Source organism: Phyllobates terribilis, unplaced genomic scaffold (assembly GCF_046119375.1).
Source record: "Phyllobates terribilis strain yellow unplaced genomic scaffold, ASM4611937v1 Scaffold_9__5_contigs__length_417890890, whole genome shotgun sequence".
NCBI lineage: Eukaryota > Metazoa > Chordata > Amphibia > Anura > Dendrobatidae > Phyllobates > Phyllobates terribilis.
The window spans coordinates 55,101,440-55,107,439 of NW_027362769.1; the positions used below are offsets into that span (position 1 = coordinate 55,101,440).

At 43.1% G+C, this 6,000-nt stretch overlaps 1 protein-coding gene across 1 annotated transcript in view; it reads right to left on the reverse strand.

Annotated features, from left to right (window-relative positions):
• The window catches only part of LOC141161554 (aldehyde oxidase-like), a 220,963-nt gene extending 216,182 nt beyond the window's left edge, over positions 1-4,781 (reverse strand). Inside the window, exon 1 of the mRNA XM_073646513.1 lies at positions 4,433-4,781. The gene's annotated coding sequence lies outside the window, so the exon portion shown is untranslated. The remainder of the gene's footprint in view (positions 1-4,432) is intronic.
• Between the last annotated feature and the right edge of the window lie 1,219 nt (positions 4,782-6,000).

A 6,000-nucleotide genomic window follows, 5' to 3' on the forward strand; every position in this document is an offset into this window, starting at 1 on the left:
ACATATTAACTCTAGACATTCAGATGATTAGGACTCCTGAGTCCACTCCTATACTCCATTTAGCACTTCTTCATAAATTTTTGGTGGGTCCTAGACAAAAGAATATTTTAAGAGATGGGAGGAAGAAGATTTTGTGACTTGTGGGTTTTCTAAATGGGAACAAAAGTGAAAAAATGAATTTTATGCGTCCTGTAAGGCCATTAACATTAATTTGCTGGTTCCTCAGGAGGAGAAAAGGTTGGTTGGCAGAGAAGGGGCCAGACGCAGGCTGTCACTCACCTGAGCACCACTGATATATATATATATATATATATATATACAGTATATATATTCTAGAGCCTATCTCACAAACATATCCAGTCAGAAAAGAAGTGGGAGATAGGAATGGTTTATGTTCTGTAAAGTCTTCTTGCCTCTTCTGCCTTGACTAGAAGTCCTGACTAATCTGGGATGAACTTGTTACTAGGGACATGCTTACTAACAATCACATTAAAATTGCGCGGTTGTTGAGCAGGGTAAGCCCAGTAAATTGTCCGTCTCTCATGACTCAGCAGTTTAGCTCAGAGCCAAATTGGCACTTCATGACAGAAAGGTTAAAAGGCTTCTTGGCATTGTCATTCCAAATTTAGGATATGATACTAATTAGAATTTTCTAAAAATATAGAATCAGAAGACAGTATGAGTTTTTGACCAAGTTTTCAGTTAATTTAAAGAGAATATCCAATTGTCAGCTTGAGTCATAATCTATTGAATATTCAATTGACTATCCAATTGTCTTCTCATCATGCTTATTAAAGCTCATTGCAGACAAAACATCCTTTTTCCTCAATCTTACCTAACTCCCCTACCCGATCTTTATATCACAATAGATTATATCATGCTTTGCCCTGTACTGGAAGTCCACTGCCTCGGAGTAACCCTCTGTCCTGTCCTTCAAACCGCACATCCAAGCTCTAACCATCTCCTGCCACCTTCAACTCAAAAATATTTCCAGAATCCATCCTTTCCTCAACCCTGAATCTACTAAAATATTAGTACATGCCCTCATCATCTCCCACATCGACTACTGCAATATCCTCCTCTGTGGCCTCCTTGCTAACACTCTTGCACCTCTCCAGTCCATCCTTTTTTCTGCTGCCAACTAATCCACCTCTCTCCTCAATATTCCTCCACTTCTCCCCTCTGCAAATTCCTTCACTGGCTCCCAATTCCCCAATGTATCCAGTTCAAACTACTAGCATTGACCTACAAAGCTGTCCATAATCTGTCTCCTCAGCATATACACTTGAAAAACGCTACGTTGGCACGCAGCCTAAGGCAAAAATCTAGGGGAACAATGAGCAGAGACACCAAATCATGAGTGACCCTGCCTGTGATACACATTACAAGTGTTGGTGGAGGACACCAAGGGTGCACCAGTAACATTGGCTCTGTAACATTGGTTCTGGGGGACAGCTGTTCTGCTGCATGCAAAAATAATGTCACCGTAGGTACAAATATACTTATGTGTCTATCTAATAATAAACTGGGTAGTTTGCTTAATAAATGATTAGATGTTTACTTTGTCTGTAAATAGTGAATCAAGTGTATTAACATGGCTATTGTAAGTGTGTTGGTCAGCCACTCATTCATGGGGTCCACCGGGGAATTCTCCTATTCTCCTGTCGGCCAGTCCGAACCTGTACGTTACACAGATAACAGACAAATGACGTGATGTGTATGGCCAGCGTAGAATGCAGTTGAGAATAGTCTTTTTTCGAGATATCCCTAAACATTATATCCATTTGTATTGACTAATTTCTATCAATGAAGTTTCCTACAAGCAACATTTACCCTCCATCTACACAGGATAGGTGATAAATGTGAGATCTTGCGGTCCGGCTGTTGGAATGCCACTGATCATTAGTATTTGGGTCACAAGCCTTTCTGCTCTTTCTCATCAGCATTTCTGTGGGGAGGAGGAGTTTGTATGGAGTAAATTTTAGTTACTCAAGTAACAGAGCCCTAGGCTGATTATAGAAACACTTTGATCCAAAGAACAAAAAAATCAACTCTGGTGAGAAGAATGAATCCTTGGATCAATTATTCATATTTCTCTAAGACCATTCACAATTATATTGGAGACGATTCTTCCCATGAGTCTATGACAGAACCCATCTGCTCCATCAGGTGCCATTGTTGTCTGTCATATAATAAACTAGGTTATGTATTGAAGCCATAATACAAGTATGGACAGATCAATACATGGAATATCACATTAAGTGCATTTTATTTCACAGTATAAGCACAATCTGGAAAATATTACAACCCACAGACAGCATATTGAGATTAGAAGCAATGCTGCTCCGTGCTTCACCGAGATCTCTACAAAGCAATTAAAATCACATTCCTATTATGTAAACCTGTTCGGACAAGGATATATACATGCACGGCATGGCAGAACACACTCCCTCTCAATCATAATAACAATAGATCTACGTAGGTGTAGAAACAGAGGAACTGGATCTGTCATTAAAGGGGTTGTCCACCTTTGGAAACATTTTTTTTACTCAAAGGCATGTAATTGGGACTAAAAATAATTTTTTTCAATTGGGTTTCATTTCAGAAATTCAGTGTTGTATTGTCTATTGCTGGCTATAGAATGCTTTAACTGGGACTCTGTCAATGAGCCGATTCTGACGGGTTGATGGATTTTGTAACTTTTTTATCTGTCTTTTTCTGAGCTCCTCTCAGATGATTTAAGACTACCTCAACGTTAAATGTGTAGGCTGAGATCCTGTAAAAGCCAAATGGTGCTTATTTTTCATGAAATCCAATTGCAAGAATGATTTTTAGCCCCAAATAAGCCCCAAATATCTAAGTTAAAAAATGTCCCCAAAGTAGATGCACCTTTTTATCATCTGCAAAATTGATCTTACTGTATTTGTGGAACTAGAAAGTCTCAGCCTGCCTATCAACAATTTAGGGGTTATAGAATATTTTGAATGTTACATTGTTACTCAAGCTAGAGATCTATCCAGGTCTTATTATATAAAAAAATATTTTGAGCAAAGCATAGTACACCTTTGTATCATTTCCATAGAATTATAGTATAAAGTTTGTCATGCACTTTAAATGCAACATTACAGGCCAGCATGAACTACATGTCGATTTTTAGTTGTTCGTTAAAATGGGTCCTTTGGATTATACAGATTGTTAAAAGAACAGGACATATCTAGTGTTCGAGATTAGATCCAATTTTAGGGTGTGGATAAGTCTAGAAGCAAACAAATCACAGGGAACCTGTTGCAGGGTCCATGGAAGCCACCATTTAAGTCTATTTGGGGGACTACACCTAAGAAAGGGGGGGGGTAATTATTTTACTGTACTTTCTGCAAAAGAACTTGCCACAGAGATACACCTCTTTATATTAGGACATCTACCAGCGGGTCAATACCAACCATTGAATGACTTCCGGATCTCTAGATCAAGGCTTCATAAGGAATGAGCTCCTTATATAATATAGCACGTCCCTCTTGACTCACCAAGCGGGATCAATTATCTGTCTGCGTGGTACCTGTCCTCTACAGTAAATGATTGCTTGCAGACTCATCAGGTGATCTGACATTTTTCTATGGTCGCTATTGCACTTGCTTTGTGTTTTTAGGACATCTGACAGATGCACTTGAGGTTTGTGCACACAACCGATTATTTCACACGAGTGCTATCCATGATTTTCACAGGTAGCACGCATACTTATGATATTCTATGGGGCTGTGCACATGTGCGATTTTTTTCCTCGGACCCCACAGTCAGATCAAAATTGGCAATGCAAGTCTACGGGTCCGTGAAAAACACTGGACTGTTCTCAGATGAATGCAGTCTGATTTTCTCGGACTGACATAACGGTACACTTTTATGAGAGGGTGCAGAAACTTTTTTTTTCTCTCCATCTCCAAGAAAAACTGATGCCACTCTGATCAAAGTCTGATCAGAGTCTGATCAGAATAATCGGAACACTTTTCTTGGATTTCCTAATTAAATGTTTCCATAGACATGAGTAGAAGAATATTCTGCTGACAGTAAAAATCAGCGGTTTCTTAATTATCACAAATGCTGGATAAGACTTATTACCTCATAGGTATACAACACAATAAAAATTTTGAAATGTAAATATTGAAGAGCCTCTAACTCCCCCTAAATGATAAATTTAGGACAATCGTGAAGGTTTAATATTGATGTCTAGTACATATTCCATCCATACATAAGGTACATTAGTCCTTCAAAGCATGATATAGGTTCAGTACATATAACCCTATTTAAAACGACCCTATAAACCCCTCATCTACACAGTGTAATGCAGGCCACCTAGAGTTGGAGGCGGGTACACTGTACGTATCCGCAGTCACACACAACAGGTATGAGACCTTACTGTTCATTGATTCCTACTTACTTGATCTTGACAGTAGAACACACAAGGTGCGGGAGTTTTCTAGAGTTCAGCCAGTGACATTAGCCCAGTTGCTTCCATCACGTTCTAAGGCGTCTGTCACACTTCTTTCCCTCTTGTTTAATAGGCGGCCTGCCTCCTGTGTAAGCTAGTCAGACTCACACTTCCACACCTATGCAGGTAATGTGTTAGAGGCCCCTCCCTTGTCATCACTCCACACGGCTCGTACACATCCTGGCTGGGCTGTCATATCCCTAGGGCTGGGCATGCATCTCTTGACCTTGTCATTCAGCCCTCAAACCAGTTTTTCCAATAGGTAAAGCCACCTCTTCTGTATGGGAATAATGTGGGATGCAAGCTGTAGATGTGATGTAATCTGCAGTTCAAAGGCATGTACGTACGCTTCCCTTATATTTAACTATTTCTTTTCCAGGGGATTTTACTGCCTCGGAGAATTAAAACTATTAATATTCAGCTATCTGTATTCATTATGTGCACTTTCCAATATTATGGAGAGGTAGTGTCACGATAGCCATACATATTACATGGCTGTCAGCAGAACAAAGCCCATCGTTTGGCCGACAGCAATATTGGCAGACGCTTTCATACACAGGAGCGCTCGTTCGACCAAGCGCTCCTGTGTGCTGTGTGAGAAAGCCAATGCCAAACATCTCTATCAGCAGGAGAGCACAGAGATCGGCAGCCTCTGGGAGAGCACAGAGATCGACAGCCTCTGGGAGAGCACAGAGATCGGCAGCCTCTGGGAGAGCACAGAGATCGGCAGCCTCTGGGAGAGCACAGAGATCGGCAGCCTCTGGGAGAGCACAGAGATCGACAGCCTCTGGGAGAGCACAGAGATCGGCAGCCTCTGGGAGAGCACAGAGATCGGCAGCCTCTGGGAGAGCACAGAGATCGGCAGCCTCCGGGAGAGCACAGAGATCGGCAGCCTCTGGGAGAGCACAGAGATCGGCAGCCTCTGGGAGAGCACAGAGATCGGCAGCCTCTGGGAGAGCACAGAGATCGGCAGCCTCTGGGAGAGCACAGAGATCGACAGCCTCTGGGAGAGCACAGAGATCGGCAGCCTCTGGGAGAGCACAGAGATCGGCAGCCTCTGGGAGAGCACAGAGATCGGCAGCCTCCGGGAGAGCACAGAGATCGGCAGCCTCCGGGAGAGCACAGAGATCGACAGCCTCCGGGAGAGCACAGAGATCGGCAGCCTCTGGGAGAGCACAGAGATCGGCAGCCTCTGGGAGAGCACAGAGATCGGCAGTCTCCGGGAGAGCACAAAGATCGGCAGCCTCTGGGAGAGCACAGAGATCGGCAGCCTCTGGGAGAGCACAGAGATCGGCAGTCTCCGGGAGAGCACAGAAATCAGCAGCCTCTGGGAGAGCACAGAGATTGGCAGTCTCTGGGAGAGCACAGAGATCGGCAGTCTCCGGGAGAGCACAGAGATCGGCAGCCTCTGGGAGAGCACAGAGATTGTCAGTCTCCAGGAGCGCACAGAGATCGTCAGCCTCCGGTAGAGCACAGAGATCGGCAGTCTCCGGGAGAGCACAGAGATCGGCAGTCTC